At 37.9% G+C, this 17,518-nt stretch overlaps 1 protein-coding gene across 1 annotated transcript in view; it reads right to left on the bottom strand.

Moving 5' to 3' along the window:
- LOC145528650 (uncharacterized) overlaps positions 1-17,518 on the bottom strand; it is a 427,065-nt gene that overhangs the window by 157,293 nt on the left and 252,254 nt on the right. The window contains exon 13 of the mRNA XM_081547298.1: positions 14,924-14,988. The gene's annotated coding sequence lies outside the window, so the exon portion shown is untranslated. The remainder of the gene's footprint in view (positions 1-14,923; positions 14,989-17,518) is intronic.

The raw sequence follows: 17,518 nt of genomic DNA, 5'->3' as shown, positions 1-17,518 counted from the left end.
GAGAACAAGCAAAGTAAGTTTTTTAGACTGGGGAGAGCAAGGAAGTCAACCACTAACACCTGCATTTTGGGAGAGAATCAATGGCAGGCAGAGGAGTGGGAGAACTTTTAAGAGAAAAAGGGGAAGCTTCAGGTTTGTCCTGATGGTAGGATGTAGGGAGGGGAAGGTGGAACTGAATTAACGAGAAGCAATGTATCCTCTGTGATTGGTCAGAGGTGCACACTTGGCTTTTCTCTTGTTGGTCCTAAATTGGAAGCAGGGCCAAAATATAGGGAAGCTCCCAGTGAGTCAATAAGTCCTGGCTGTTTGGGGCTGATTTTTATAGGAGTTACCGTTTTGTTTCCTGGACTGTAGGTGGAGATTGCAATCTGGCTTCCTCTGAAAGTCTGATATGTAGCAGCTGGCTTCCTGGGCTGGTTACTATAGACAATGGGCTGGTCTCCTGGGTAGGTTGCTGCAGGTTATGGTCAGAGTTTTATTTTTACCCGCGGTCTGACTATTGTCCATCTGCATATTGAGTCTTTCACAGTCACGTATGAATCATAGATTTTCAGCAATGTGAATCAGTGAATCCCTCTTTATGCCTAATCTAGTTTGAGGTATGGATAAATCAGCTGCCTCAAAAAAATTCTGACAAACATGAAAACTTTAGATGTTTTCTGCCCATTTCTTAAAATAAAAAGATACATTATTAACCTGGCTTACAATACTCTAAATAATTGCCTCTGTCTCCCTAGTCTATTGCAGCATCAATCTATCAGTAATTTATAGGCGTTAAACCACCATATTGGCTTTCTTTCAGTTCCTATAATGGAAGGAGTATTTTTTTCCTCAGGGATTTTGTCCTCACATTTTTTCTTCCTTGTTCTACATGCATCGTCATTCCTGCCCCAATCTGCCACTATTATTTTAAAGTTACTACTTATGCATTGAGCTCTCCAAACAATTCTTCTTCAGGGAATGTTTCACTTACATTCAGATCCCTATTATACACTGTTTCATAAATCCAAATTTGTTTATTAAATAGCATATCACAACACACATGTAATCAATATATAAACTATTAATCATATTGTTAAATATCTATCCATCCTGTTAGGGGTAAGGAGCCTCAACTTTTGATTAACTGCTCACCCTTCCAGGTAATGCCCCCACAGATGTTGATAAATATATGGTCACTGAATGAATAAATGAATAGAATTATTTTCCATATCTTTTTAAAAATAAATGGATCAAATTATGTCACAAAATGTTTATTTAACAGACCATAGCAGGTATAATTATAATTAAATATAAATTAAGTCAGACTAATTGTGTAAAACACATTTTTTTCTAACAACATTAAAATTATGAAAGGTTTTATTGAAATGTGAAAGAATATTTAACACAGAATTGGAGCATTTTCTGACTTTGGTCTCTCTATAATGAATATAGATCATCATTATATAAATCATCCACAGCTATGTTATTTGAACACCTATGTAACAAAGCTACATTTTCCATTTTTCATATGTATATATTCAAACATCTCTTCAGATTATCAACTATGCTGAAATAACTTTCTAAACCCAAGATGGAGTTGATGCTGCCCAGGGTGCCACATTTTAGCAAACTGAAAATTATGACTTTTAAGTCCCTGGAAATGCTCAATTTGGTCAGAAACACACTATATCCATTCAGTAAAGCTCCAAACATAAAGCCAGTTCTGGGCTCCTCACTTCAAATGATGCTGACTATGTGGCCCCAGTTAATCAGATATTTTTATTTTTTACTTTCTTGTTTTCTATTGTTTACCCTACAAAAGCATCCTACTCTCTGCCCATTTTGAAATCCTCTAAAAGGAAACTACTTCATAAAGTGTTAACTATGTCTTTGTTTTCTCTCATCATTTTTAAGTTGTTGAGAATGAGGCGAGGCATGGGATCCAAAGCTGTGTGCTCACAGCTGTGAGACAAGGGGTCAGAGCCAGGTAGCCTCTGAGTTCACCCTCCCTCTCCTTGTTACCGAGGGATCCGGGCCAGTCACTCTTAGGTTTGAGCTCCATTCTCTTGCATCCAGCTCTCCAATTCCAACACACTTTGTTTAAATATACATTATACATATCATCCCCAGAAAGGAAAGCTTCTGGTATAGTTTTATTGGCGGTCCACAATAGGTGGTAGTTGCAAGGACACTCATAAAGCCTCAAGGTCAATCCACAACATAAGCCACTTGGGGACTTAGGAAATAAATTAAGATGAGAACTTCTGACTGTTTTGGTTATCAAAATCTAGGTAGGCACACATCACACTATTTAAAAGCCATTAGAGAACACGTCACTTAAATCATTTCTTGAAAGGAATCATAGATCTATTGCTATGATGCAAATCTTGGAAGGCATGCACAATCTTGGTGGGTATGCAAAAAAAGTTGTTAGAGCAATTGCCACCTCACTCTAAGATGCCCATGCTAGACAAGCTGGTCACAGAAGGGGTTAGATTGACACTAGGTCACTTGCCAACCTAAAGAAAATTTCCATGAAATGAGATACATGGTAAAACACCACAAAATTCCCTATCCAGCAGCAGATTGCTCTTCGTAATAAATTAGCTTCAAAAGACCCAAGTTTTAGCCCAAAAGAAGGGGTCTTTAAATATCAAAAACTGAGCACTTATGCCTAAGAACTGTGGTCCCAGAAGCTGAAGTAACTACAAAAATGGCAAATCTTAGTGAGACAACTTAGAATTACAATAGCCATTATGGAGAACATTCCAATTAGACACAATCATTCACTGAAAAGGCGCACCTGAAAGCAAGCGCTCCCAAATCAATCAAAAGGAATGGAGTATATGTTTTAATCGGCACGCAGGAGCTTCCCAAAGGTATCAAGATTCCAAAACAGTTTCATTAAACGATTCAGTACAAAAGGCTAATAAAAAATTAAAGACACAAGAGGTACCAAAAACAAAACAATGTTTAAGACTGATGTGACTCTTGGTACTCTCCTCCATCCTTTTCTACCTGAATACTCACTCACTAATCCTGTATAACAGGGGTCCCCAACCTCTGGGATCTAATGCCTGGTGTAATAATAACAACATAATGTGCATAATAAATGTAATGCACTTGAATCATTCCCAAACTATCCTCCATCCACCTCCCCAGTCCGTGGAAAAACTGTCTGCCAGAAAACCAGTCCCTGGTGATAAAAAGGTTGGGGACCACTGTTCCATAAGAGCTGTCTTTCCACTCTGAAGGAACCACAAAACCATCAACCAAAGTCCACCAAGTCAGTGGTCTTACAAGTGCAATAGCTCCAAAGCCAGTAACCTAAAGCAACACCTTGAGCCTCCCCACTGAACGCTCCTAGGAGTCCGTCATCAAAACACTGACCCAGAAATTCACATTTCATTTGCAACCAACCAGAACATGGAAAAAAAAAATTATCATCCTAGACAGTTTTGTCAAATCTTTCCACACCAGTTTGACCACCCCATGTCTACCCTCAAAGGACGAACCCCGTTTGGGTCCCTCTCAGGGTTGAGAGACTCAAAAGAGATTCTCCGATAAACTGTTTCCAGATGTCCTCTTAAACAGCCAGGGGGAAACTAAAATTTAATGGAAAATCATACCAAATTCTAGTTGATACCAGAGCTACATACTTTAAACCCCCTTGCCCAGAAGCCTGAAGATGGGATTCTGGGGAAAACAAGCAGAAGCCAGCACAGAGTGAGTGAGAACTCTTACCTGGGTCATCTCTCCAGACCTCTGCATCATCTGGTTGCGAAGGGAAGGTATAATTTTACACTGTCCTTATCTTTCCAATTCCAGACTCTGGTGAACATGGTTTTGAGGTGCCCATGGGTTGTTGATCTCCCTTCTCCCAGGGGCAGCTACTTCCTTCTTGTGTGTCTCACTTTGTGTCTTACAAACTTGGCTCAACTCTCCGCCTCTCTGAGTACTCAGCTGCTCTGTTCCTGAATGTACACACAGGCAGCGCCACCGTCAGGTTGGAGGCCTCAAACCACAGCTGAGCAGAAATGTGGATTGCGTTCTATTTATAGTTAGGGTTCTCCTGACTCTGCCAGCTCTCAAGGGAATTGTCTGTGTGTCCTGCTTTTGGATATTTTTGGAAGTAACTCTGGAGCTTGAGAGGGTGGTGTCTTTTGCAGTCTCTTGAGTCCAAGCAGTTGTTCAGTACAGTCAGGAATATTTTTTGTTTTTAAGTATCCTGGCTGAAACTTCATGAGACATTTGAAACATTTTTTTTTTTAAGTAACTCTATGGTCAGAAGTTGGTCATATTGAAAGCTGATATTTAGAGCCTAAAAGGAACTATTTATTTTTAGGCTTTCTCCTCTAAGCTAAAATGAAACTATGCATCCAGAGGGAAAGGAACCATTCCAAAGGCAAACAACTCTCAATCTAGAACGTGGGGATTGTTTGATGTCTAACTTAGTTGAACATATTCTCCCTGATATAAAGAAGTAAGCTGAAGATAATGAAACTGAGGGTGGTCATCAGTTAGTCACTACTAAATAATAGATCATAACATGCCTTCACAGATCAAGCTCACTTTAATTGTCCTTACAAAAACTTGCACATCCTCCTAGTACCACATAGCCACACAATAAGATATGTGGCTGAGTGTTTTTATTCCACCCACCGCCCCCCTCCCCCCCAGGAATTTGGAGCCAGCTGTATCCAGTTCTAGCTCAAGCTGGTTAACAGAACTGCCATATGACCCAGCAATCCCACTGCTGGGCATACACACCGAGGAAACCAGAATTGAAAGAGACGCATGTACCCCAGTGTTCATTGCAGCACTGTTTATAATAGCCAGGACATGGAAGCAACCTAGATGTCCATCAGCAGACGAATGGATAAGGAAGCTGTGGTACATATACACAATGGAATATTACTCAGCCATTAAAAAAATACATTTGAATCAGTCCTATTGAGATGGATGAAACTGGAGCCCATTATACAGAGTGAAGTAAGCCAGAAAGAAAAACACCAATACAGTATACTAATGCATATATATGGAATTTGAAAAATGGCAACAATAACCCTATATGCGAGACAGAATAAGAGACACAGATGCATAGAACAGTCTTATGGACTCTGAGGGAGAAGGTGAGGGTGGGACATTCTGGGAGAATAGCATTGAAACATGTATATTATCATATGTGAAACAGAACACCATTCCATGTTCGATGTATGAGACAAATGCTCAGGGCTGGGGCAATGGGATGGCCCAGCGGGATGGGATGGGGAGGGAGGTGGGAGGGGGGTCCAGGAAGGGGAACACATGTAAACCCATGGCTGATTCGTGTCAATGTATGGCAAAAACTACTGCAATATTGTAAAGTAATTAGCCCCCAACTAAAATAAATAAATTTATTTAAAAAAAAAAAAAAAAGACTAATTGGAACTATGATCCTCCAACTGGGCATGTGCGAATGTCTGATCCATGATCTTTTAAAGTCAGAGGGGAGAAACTCCACCCTCAGAGCATGGTAACTCACAATTTCTGAACATGTGCCCCATGAAGAAGCATGCAGATTAGCTGCACCTTGATGTAATGATGATTACCTTACCTTTTCCTCATCGTCACCTTTCTCCATAATCCCCACACCTTCATTGTACCTTATATACACCTTTCACTCTTACCTTCAGGGAGATTTGTTCTCTGTCTTCCCCCTTGGCTCCCTCATGAATAAAATTTCCCTCTGCTGCAAAGCTAGGTGTCTCAGTGTTTGACTTGCTCCATGTTGTCAGGCAAATGAATTTGGTTCCACAATAACAGTGTAGTTGAATGCTTGGTCACCCCTTGATATCATTCAAGATTCAATCCTATTTTTTGAGGAATTAAAAACGCTTTCCTACAAATTGAGGATCAACCTGTACAACTGCCAACTAAAAATTGGCATTTGCCATCTGCCTTTTTGAGGATTTAAATCATAACCTGCTGTGATCTCTGACTGTCAACATACCGTGAAGGGAGTTTGGAGTAGAAATCAGGAATTCGGCACAGTGCTCTTAGAAAACTGGCTGAATAAGCCTTCAGATAAATAGATATTTTCAGGAGAAGATTATATGAGCCTGATTCTTACATCTCCTCATATCTGAAAAAGCTCTAAATCATAAATGGTGACATCTGCTCCTTTTGACTAGTAATAACATTCATGAGACTAGCAGCTATGGGAACACCTTCCAGGGCTTCTGTCTAACACTCAGAAAGTAATTGTCCAAGGAGACACACATGCTGATAAAGCAAGACTTTATTGGGAAGGGGCCTGGTGGAGAGCAGCAGGTAAGGGAACAGAGGAGAACTGCTTTACCATGTAGCTCTCAGTGTTGGGTTTTATAGTAATGGGGTTAGTTTCCAGGTTGTCTCTGGCCAATCACTAACTCAGGGGCTTGGCTTTCCTGCTTGCTCCTCCATTACTCAGCCACGATAGATTCTGGGGTGTGCTTGACTGCATGTTCCCCACCTCCACGTCACAAAAAATCACATATATACTGACTTTCCCTTCTACTTCATTGGAGTACTTTCTCAGAGCTATCTGAAACAATGTCTCCTGAGCTTCATTCCTTGTTCTGTCTCAAATAACACTTAACACACAACTCTCACTTTGTACACTTTGTTTTCAGTCGACACAACTTATCTTTCCAACTGAGTTTTAACAAGAACAGAAAAAAAAAAAAAAAAAAACAACTATTCTTTTTCCCAATCCCCAAACCTCCCCTGCTTACTCCAAAAGGCTTGCGGGTATTGTAAACATTCTGGCCTTGAGAAACAAAAGTACTTATTGGCAGAATTTGCATTCTTTCTCTGTGCCTTTGAGATGTATTTGTTTTACCCAGTCTTCTTTAGAAACCCTAGTGTCTACATGCATGCTAAGTTAGCTTCAGGCTTGTCAAACTCTTCGTGACCCAATGGACTGTAGCTCACCAAGCTCCTCTGTGCATGAGGATTCTCAGGCAAGAGTACTGGAGTGGGTTGCCATGCCCTCCTCCAGGGTATCTTCCTGACCCAGGGATTCAACCCAGGTTACCTATGGTTCCTGCACTGCTGGCTGTATTCTTTGCTACTGCTGCTGCTGCTGCTAAGTTGCGTCAGTTGTCCAACTCTGGGCGACCCCATAGATGGCAGCTCACCAGGCTCCCCAGTCCCTGGGATTATCCAGGCAAGAATACTGGAGTGGGTTGCCATTTCTTTCTCCAATCTTTGCTACTGAGGAAACCCTAAAACCCTGGTAATTTTATCAAAAAAGAAAAGGGGGAGCCAGTGGGAGGAAGGCAAATTGGAAGTGAGATAAACAAACAAATGAAAAATCTTGAAAGTCTACTCCACAGATAATAGTAAAATGTTTAAGACATCTGAATAGTTAACCTTATTCTGATTGCAAAAGCACAATTGCAATCCAACTATTCTTTCATATATTATTGAAAAACAAAAGCAAAAGATCTCTGTATCAGTTGTAAGGTGGTGTATCTCTATGCATATATGCAGTGATGTATAATGTTTTTCTCCCAACAAACAGTATTGTTTATAAAAACTATATTTAACTGGCTTAAATAAAACTCCATACATGTGTGCTCAGTTGTGTCTGACTCTTTGCGACCCTGTGGACTGTAACCTGCTGGGCTCCTCTTGTTCATGGAATTTTCTATACTGGAAACTATACTGGAGTGGGTTGCCATTTCCCACTCCAAGGGGTCTTCCCAACCCAGGGTTTGAATCCACAAGTCTTGTGTCTCCTGCATTGGCAGGCGGATTCTTTACCACTGGTGCCACTGGGGAAGCACCAAAAAACACTTAAGTTATATAAATTAAGGATGTTCTCAGAAATACAGAGACTAACCCACATGTTTTTCAAGTTCACGTGATCTAGGATAATTCTCAGTACATCTAGTTGTTTGTTGGTTTATTCAATGGTATATTTAAAACAGGGATATTTTTAGCATTATTAGCACTAAAAATAATGCAGACATACAGTTTTACTTTACCTAGATTTACTAAAAGTCAAATAAGCTCAAGTTATTTATTACAGAATGTTAGCAAGAAAAGCAATTTAAGATGATGGCTAGCTATTTAATGTCACAAACCGTCAAGTATGATCTAAACAAAACTGTTAACAAGTAAGCTAAATTCATATAACTAGAAGTTTATAAATGAATTTTCAACAGTAATTATGCTTTCTGTTATGCTTACTTAAAAATAGTTTCCAAAATCATTTTGGTAACTTAAAACTTTAGTGTTACTTTGAGATAAACTAAATGATGGATATTCATTGAATCATTTCCAAAATATGACGAACTAGAACATTGAAGCGACTTAGCAGCAGCAGCAGGAGAACATTGATTATTGAACAAAAGTTTATCCACTTTTGGATTCTATTTAAAGAGATACTAAACCTATTTGGGTTTATTAGTTTACATATTTCTCCAGTTTGTCACTAAAATTCAGTAATTCAAAAGTTTTTTCTATAACATTGTGGAAGAAAAATGGACAGGGAAAGAAAGAAGAGGAAAGGACAAAAAGAGCTACAGATTTTTTTTTAAAAAGATTACTTTTACGAATAATTTACATGCAGCTAGAGAGTATATTCAAATATGCATGTGAAGGAAGATAATGTGGATTGTGCTTTTGCAATTTCTTGTCTGTTATTTAGTTCTTTGGTATTAGACTTGTGCTATTTTATGAAATAAGGAATAAACATAACGGTTTCACTAATATAAACTTGGGAAAACTGGTGCTAAAGTAAGGAAGATATATACAAGTTTAGTATTTTATATTTTTCTATTTTTATACAACAGGGAAAATCTATTTATCTAAACTGGAACTTACAGTACCCTGACAATTAAGAAGTGATATCTTGTCAGGAGGCAAAGTATCGCTTATTGTATTTCTTAGTTACTATCCTTCCTATAGTTAAAGCAGTTCAAAAGCTAATTGAAACAGAGACCAAATTAATAGCAACAATTGTAATTTATACGAAGCCATAGACTCCTCTTGACAAATTCTTTTTGATGAGTTAAAAAAAAAATGTGCTTGACATTTTGCCACACAAAAGTTAATTGCTCTCCAGTTCCAATTAGAATGACACATAATTTGAATTAAGTTGCTTAATGTGTTGTTCTAAAGAAGGAAAAGAAAAAAAAGACATATAACCTGAGGTGACCATGATTTAGCAGTTCCTTGCCACAATTCACACAGAGAGCAATAAAACTAGAAATTTCCTGCTCAATGATGACTAGATATGCCATTCAGGGTAAATTATTAATTTCTTTTGATGCCAAAGTTCAAGAAGCGCCATGTGTTCTAATGTTGACTAATATTAGCTTTGGGGGAACTTTCCTAATTAAAGGCTCATGACAGTGAGCCACAACATTTAGCAGCAGTAACAGTGGAACATCTGAGAAGAGGAAAAACATTCACAGTTAAAGAAAACATAAAAATAATTTCATTACATTTCAGACTGAAATTTTTAAAATGATTGTTACCTTAGCTAATTACAGCATCTATTGAAAGACAATAACACAAAATTAATGAGCAAGGGCTGTAGGAGACTAGAAAACGGGGGATCAAAGAGGCTGAAACAAGCAGCGCAGAAACAGTGGGGCTCAAACTAGACATCAAAAGAATTATTAAAAGGCAAAAATACATAAAACTTTGCAAATAAAAATGGCAAATGAGAGAAAATCATAGCAGATTATTTTCAGCGATAATAAAAAATTGACTTCATCGACTGTGGTGACCCAAGGACAAAAGAGCAGATAAAACCAAGGAGGGTCTTGGAAAGCAGAAACAGAAAAACCAGACCTGTATCATCTGTCCTTCCCCCATGTTGTAATTATTAACGAATTTCAAGTCCTCCTAAGCAGTATAATCTGTCTCCCCTCCTACCCCATCAGTTCAGTTCAGTCGCTCAGTCGTGTCCGACTCTTTGCGACCCCATGAATTGCAGCACGCCAGGCCTCTCTGTCCATTACCAACTCCCGGAGTCTACCCAAACCCATGTCCATCGAGTCGGTGATGCCATCCAAGCATCTCATCCTCTGTCGTCCCCTTCTCCTCCTGTCCCCAATCCTTCTCAGCATTAGGGTCTTTTCCAATGAGTCAACTCTTCTCATGAGGTGGCCAAAGTATTGGAGTTTCAGCTTCAACATCAGTCCTTCCAATGAACACCCAGGATTGATCTCTTTCAGGATGGATTGATTGGATCTCCTTGCAGTCCAAGGGACTCTCAGGGAGAAGGTATTTGCCTTACTCTTCCCCCCACCCAGTATATGTGCCTCATTCAATCAGCAAATGACCCGCAAGACCCCTATCCCACTCCGTGTACCTTGGGTATAAAAGTAGACTAAGGACCCCTGTTCAATGCTGGTTCTCCCTTGAACTGGTCCATTGTTCTAACAGCGTTTCCCATTCTAATAAACTTTATTTCTCTCTCATTCTGTCTCATGTCTGGAAATTTTTTTCCAACCCAGGACCACGACATTGACTAAGCTAAAGCCTTTCACTCTGTGGATCACAACAAATGGGAAAATTCTTAAAGAGATAGGAATACCAGACCACCTTAACTGACTCCTGAGACACCTGTATGCAGGTCAAGATGCAACAGTTAGAACCAGACATGGAACCAGTCTGTGGATAGTGGATAGTGGATCCACTGGTTCCAAAATGTGAAAAGAGTCCATCAAGGCTGTATATTGTCACCCTGCTTTTTTAACATATATGCAGAGTACATCATGCAAAATGCCAGGCTGGATGAAGGATCAGCTGGGATCAAGATTGCCAGGAGAAATAGCAATAACCTCAGATATGCAGATGACACCATCCTTATGGCAGAAAGTGAAGAGGAAATAAAGGGCCTCTTCATGAAGGTGAAAGAGCAGAGTGAAAAAGCTGGCTTAAAACTCAGTATTCAAAAAATTAACATCATGGCATCTAGTCCCATCACGTCAAGGCAAATAGATGGGGAAACAATGGAAACAGTGAGAGACTTTATTTTCTTGAGCTCCAAAATCACTGCAGATAGTGACTGCAGCCATGAAATTAAAAGACTCTTGCTCCTTGGAAGAAAAGCTATGACCAACCTAACAGCATACTCAAAAGCAGAGATACTACTTTGCTAACAAAGACCTGTCTAGTCAAAGCTATGGTTTTTCCAGTGGTCACGTATGGATGTGAGAATTGGACCATAAAGAAGGCTGAGCACTGAAGAATTGGTGCTTTTGTACTGTGGTGTTGGAGAAGACTCTTGAGAGTCCCTCGGACTCAAGAAGATCAAACCAGTAAATCCCAAAGAAAATCGCCCCTTAATACTGACAGATGCTGAAGCTGAAGCCCCAATACCTTGGCCACCTGACGCAAAGAGCAGATTCTTTGGAAAAAACCCTGGTGCTGTGAAAGATAGAAGGCAGGAGGAGAAGGGGATAACAGAGGATGAGATGGTTGGATGGCATCACCGACTCAATGGACCTGAGTTTCAGCAAGCTCCAGGAGACAGTGAAGGACAGGGAAGCCTGGCATGCTGCAATCCATGGGGTCACAAAAAGTCAGACAATTGAACAACAACAAATAAAAAATTGAGTGACAATTATAAAAAATTACATAAGGAAAATGGTAATGCTTCATAACTGAGTTTTTATCTTCACAAAAATAAGAAAATGATAACATTTATTAAAATCTGGTCTGTTAAAACTGTATTCCTAGATTTATTTTCACTTCCTCTCTGCACATAGTTCACAAGCAATATAAAATAAGGCATCTGGTAGAATAAACAGATGAAGAGATATTCAGAGAAAAGGGACCATAGACACAGCCCCTAGTTTGACAAGTGTGCAAAGATCAGGCAGTCCTAGGAACCTACAAGGACACAGGTCTAGCTATGTGGGGCAGAGGGGGCCACTGGAAGAAAGAAGCCCCCATCTCCCCAGCTTGTTCCTCAAAGGCCAGTGGTAGGACTCTTTTCACCCAGCGTTTGGCAAAGAGTATTGATTCTGGATCCACAAAGAAGCTAGGGAGAGTGCCCCAAAGAGCTTCCCCTGGGAATGACACAGTCACCTTTCTATCTGAGAGCAAGTGTGTGAGAGGCTGGGAAATGTCCCATTGGGTAAAGCTACTACCCAGGGCAAGCACAGAGCCCAGCTGGGTTAGCTGAGGTGAGGGCAGCTCCACCCATCATCAGAAACCAGAAGCAAAACTGGGTAAAGGGCAGAGTGAACGAGAAGCCGAGTGGAAGGCAAGTGGACACGTTTCTTCAGTGAGGGGATACAGACCACTGGCTACTCAGTCTTTCTCATGACCTCCCTCCTGCAGCCCATCAACATGTGTGTTATGAAAACCTAAAGGGTAACACTAAATAAAAAGTGGTGTCATCTGTAGCTCTACGAGTCCAGGCAATGCAGCAAATCTGTCACTGCTGTCTGTGCTGTGCAACTGTTTGTAAATTTTAATTCCATTGTTAATCAGTTCAATTTGGCTTTAAAACTATATTTCAATTAATTTTATCTGACAGATAATGTAATTAATCTGAGAAAAGGATGATCTATTCAATATATATATGTGTGTGTGTATATATATACGTATATACATATACATATATATATTCAATTCGATTCAGTCCCTCAGTCATGTCCGACCCTTTGTGACCCTATGGACTGCAGCACACCAAGCTTCGCTGTACATCACCAACTCACACAGGTTGCTCAAACTCATGTCCATTGAGTTGGTGATACCATCTAGCCGTCTCATCCTTTGTTGTTCCCTTCTCCTCCTGCCTTCCATCTTTCCCAGCATCGGGGTATTTTGCAATGAGTCAATTCTTCACATTAGGTGGCCAAAGTATTGGAGTTTCAGCTTCAGCATCAGTCCTTCCAATGAATATTCAGGACTGATTTCCTTTAGGCTTGACTGGTTTGATTTCCTTGCAGTTCAAGGGACTCTTGAGAGTCTTCTCCAACACTACCATTCAAAAGCATCATGCATGGAAAGTAGAATATTACATCTGAAGAAACATGTGTTTAAACGTCAAAACATCACATGCTTACAAGCATTAAAAGTTCAAATTACTTCCTGTTTTTTTTGGAGTAACTGTCCAAGAGAAAATGACTAAATTAATCACCTTAATAGGAAACTTCAAACTTAATTCTTTAATTAATTTTTATTTTACAAGAATCTGGAAATATTTTTGTACATTTGCACTATTTTAGGAAGTGAACTTATACAAAAGAAACTGAACACTCTAAATATAACTTTGATAAACTTATGAGTTAAATAATTTCTGAGAAAAGGCATAAATAGTCCATCTTCTAAATCACTGTTGGTAATTTTTTCTTTGAGTAAATTGCACTATGGACTTGCAAATCACATTTCAGAGAACACAGCACAGAAATAACCAAACTCAAACTTTTTTCTGTCACATATTTTTCTTTCTGTAAGGTGTTTTCAAAGGGAAAACACAAGCTGCAGTTAAATTTAATCATATTCAAGTCAATTCAAATGCATTATATTCTTCAAACAAGGTTGTTATTCTTCTAGGACATATAGGACAGGGATTTCTAACTGGCTAATTTACTCTCTACTCTCAAATTATTTTTGAGAGTAATATTTTAATCTAAGCCAAGATACAAATCATTCTTAAATACTGAACATAAGGAAAGCGAAGAAAGAAATATAAAAAATAAAAACTTTACTGCCTGTTGTATAAATATTCTTCAAGTGCTTGAATCATTTCACTGTGGTATCATTTCAAAAAGAACATAACACTTTTAAGGACATAACTTATTTTAATTGTGTGCTATCACATGATAAGTGTTCAATCAAAACATCCTACATTTGTCTTGTTTATATCTCTCTTTTAACTCTGACAATTTTAACAAAATGTGTAGGTTAAAGCAAATGTGTACAGACACACCACTTAAAATATGTCAGCCTTTAATTATTTTCTTGACTTTAAAGTAATAGTCAAATTCTGAATTAACCAAGAATGATGACACGGATTTATAAGAGAAAACAATATCCCAATATATAGTATATTCATTTTGAGGTTAAAGACACACTAAACATCAACCTTGTTCAATGCTTTTCTTCAAAGCCATCCTTAAACTACATGTACTGAAGGAATACATAAAAAGAAGTCCTTTTCATTTCTGGATGTCAGGCACTTTATGCATGAGCATTTTGCATTAAACATAATCATGTTAGCTGTAAAGACTAACATTGGCACAGAAAAATGCACTATTTGAGATGTAAGTAGACATAGACAGACAGACAGATAGATTATCTATCTCAAGAAGTTACCAAATTACTATCCTTGGATTAAAGAGGCAATTTTCAAACTGTACTGTTACTATATCTAATTAATGAGAGAAGAAAAAATAACCAAAATGGAGGTCAAAGAAAATAAAGGGAAAATATCAGAATACATATTAGAAAGAAGTTAGCTTGTGAGTGAGTGAGTGTGTGTGTGTGTGTGAGAAAGAGAGGAGAGAGAAAATGAAACTATTTTTTTGTATATTTTCACTTTCTGTTTTCTAATGGGAGTCCTGGTGAAAACATTTTGATATCTAAAGGTTTAAAGTGGTTTAAAAAGAATAATTACAGAAAATTCTCAGGGATTGGTCTTCAGGGTTTTTTGTGTGCTTATGTAATATTCTTCTCTCAAGTTGTCTTACTTAAAAGAATGTAGGTAAATATGCGCCCAGATTGGTGAAGAGGCTGATAAATTGGATGACCTCTCAAAGACCATTCATCATGGTATTTCTGTGATTCTACTTCTATCTTTACATTAGAAGAGTAACTTACATTCAGAGAATTACATCCTTAAAATTAAGTCCACCTAGTAGAGAATTAGGAAAATTTGGCCTTTTATTTTCAGTATGAAAAGGCTGGAAAACATGTTAACATTAAAAGGAAAAATTTTACTCACATTTGAGAGTGTGTTTGGATCCCAGTGGTCCCATTTCAGCCAAATGTCACCACAGTAAAACTACCCTGGAAAGACATTTGCAGTCTTTGCTAGTTGAAATGATTTAACTCTTCCACAGATGCATATACTTGGGTTTTGTCTTTTCTTTAGAACATGTAATAATTTGGTGAACATTCTTCAGTCACCTGAAATGTAGGCTTTGACAGTAGGGGATATATGGCTCTATTATGACTTCCTCCACCCAAGAAAATCTATAAATATATTCTTCTATTGTCTAGTTCAAAATGATTTATAGTCTGAGAATCTTTATCAATATTTTAGCCTACTTCTTAGAAAACCATTAACATTTTATAGCTCTTACACATCATTAAATTTTATAATTTAAAACATTTTGTGATTTAAAAACAAAAACAAAATAATTCTGCAGAAACCTGCTCAAATAGTTAAGCAGATGACATAAGTGATGCAAATTCTTAGGCGCAATTAAATAATTAAATGCTAACAAACAAGAGAAATACAGAGGGAAGTAGAATATAAAGAATATACAAAGCTAAATAAATATTTGCTAAAAATTAAACCCTAGTTAGACTGGTATGGTTGAATCAATAGCATCCATAAAAACAATCAGACCTCTTTCAAACCAATCAAACAGTGCTTAATATGTTTGGAAGACACCAGGAAGAATGATTGTTCCGCTAATTGTGCTTTTGTGAGAGATCTTTCTCCACTAAAGCCTAGCTCTAAATATTAGTGGAAACTTTAACAACACTGCTTTACAGTCTAATAGACTTTTCACATTCTGGACTATATAAAATCAAGGTATAAATATATTATTTATTACTTATATGAGAGTTAAGTGATATGCCTTAACATGTCTATAGTAAAGTAACTGACGGAAAGTAACTTAACTGAAAATCAGATACATTCCTGAAATTATTTCTATTGTTGATATCCGTGTTCCGTGCCATTTAATCCTTCATAGATTCAAGACATTACAGAATATTTCATGGGTTATTAGTGGTACTCCCTTTAAAACATTCCCAAGGCATGATATTATTACTAGAATGGATTTGACACAATTAGAAAATTGTCCATTTCCTGTTTACTTTCATGTGCCACATACATTTAAAATATTTAGGACTATCTACATGGAAACTGAATTAAAAGCATTCATCAAAGAAACTGAAGAGTGAAATTTGTTATCATAAGGCTTATCCCAAGATTACAATTTTTGATAAAATTTGCACCGTAGGTGCGATTCTGGGAGTTGAGAAATATATGATTGATCTTTATGTGCAGTATGGGAAATATTAAAAAAATATGGCAGAAAACCTAGAGAGATAAATGAAAAGTTTTTTTTTTCCTTGAAAGTTACAGAAAGTTTCTCTTTTTCAATCTGTGAAGAAACTTAAACTCTATTTTATTTTCTAATTTTTTTGCCTCCCAACATGTGGCTTCACATTATGTCTGTTAGAGTAGCAAGATGTCTTTGATAAACATTTTCAGGGGTGTGAGAGGAGAGTCTTTAATTAAGAAGCAAATACAAACAGCCTGTCTGTCAATATTTGACGTGCATTATACAGAAGAGCTCATAATTAGGTCCCCAGAGGACAGGAAGCACTGTGTCATTCTTTTCCAGGAACACTATACTCATCAAAGTTTCTGTCCATTTTCAACATTTTTATTACTCTGCACTGTAGAGCATTGAACTTTTAACATTTTCACATCTGTTTAAACCTTCGCTTTTTGACATTTTCTTCTTCATTCCAAGAGTTCCCCTGTGAACAAACTTATAATCCTCTCCAATTAGTAAATTAACATCTCTTATCTAGTTTCATAGATTAAAGAGAAAGCTGATGAACATCAGCATAAAATACTCACACAGTGCCTTTACAATTCTTGACCACATTTAATATGATTTAACAATAGAGATCTTTGTTAAGGTAAGGTGAACTTGTGCCCAAAACTAAGCAATTCTCTTTTAAATCAGTTTATATTAGGAATTAAAAAGAGCTGAGGTATACAGGATGAAATTATTAGTTAATGGGTGTATTCTGAATAGAGTGAGCTTTTAAAATTGTAAAGTAAGGGTGTCCCTGGCTATATAATGGTTGAAAATGTTATCACTTCAGGGAATAGTACTATAAATCTGGGGTCCCCAGCCTCTGGGATATGGACCGGTGGTACCTCCTGTCAGATCAGTGGTAGCATAAGATTAGAAATACAGTGCACAATAAATGTAATGAACTTGAATCAGCCCCAAACCATCTCCTCCCCCTGCCCATGGAAAAAACTGTCTTCCCCCAAAACATGTCCCTGGTAACAAAAGGTTGAGGACCGCTGCTATAAATGCTGATGACAATGGCCTTTAACTTCTTGAACCATTACTCTACTAACACAGTGGTTACTAGTTCAGCAAAGCATTCAAAGTACTTGTCTTGCCCAGTTCCACCTTTGCTTACATCATATGCTTGTGGATATAGAGTGGGATAACTCTTTTTAACAGATTTCTGTGCAGAGAATAAAAAATCAAAAGCCATCAAGGGCCTGTGATACATACATGAAGAATAAGCCACTTACTTTGTGCTCATCTCC

This window comes from Giraffa tippelskirchi, chromosome 12 (genome assembly GCF_054371585.1).
Source record: "Giraffa tippelskirchi isolate mGirTip1 chromosome 12, T2T-mGirTip1v1.2.pri, whole genome shotgun sequence".
Classification (NCBI taxonomy): Eukaryota; Metazoa; Chordata; class Mammalia; order Artiodactyla; family Giraffidae; genus Giraffa; species Giraffa tippelskirchi.
The sequence above is the reverse complement of the archived record's forward strand: the minus strand, read 5'-3'. Positions and strand labels throughout refer to the sequence as shown.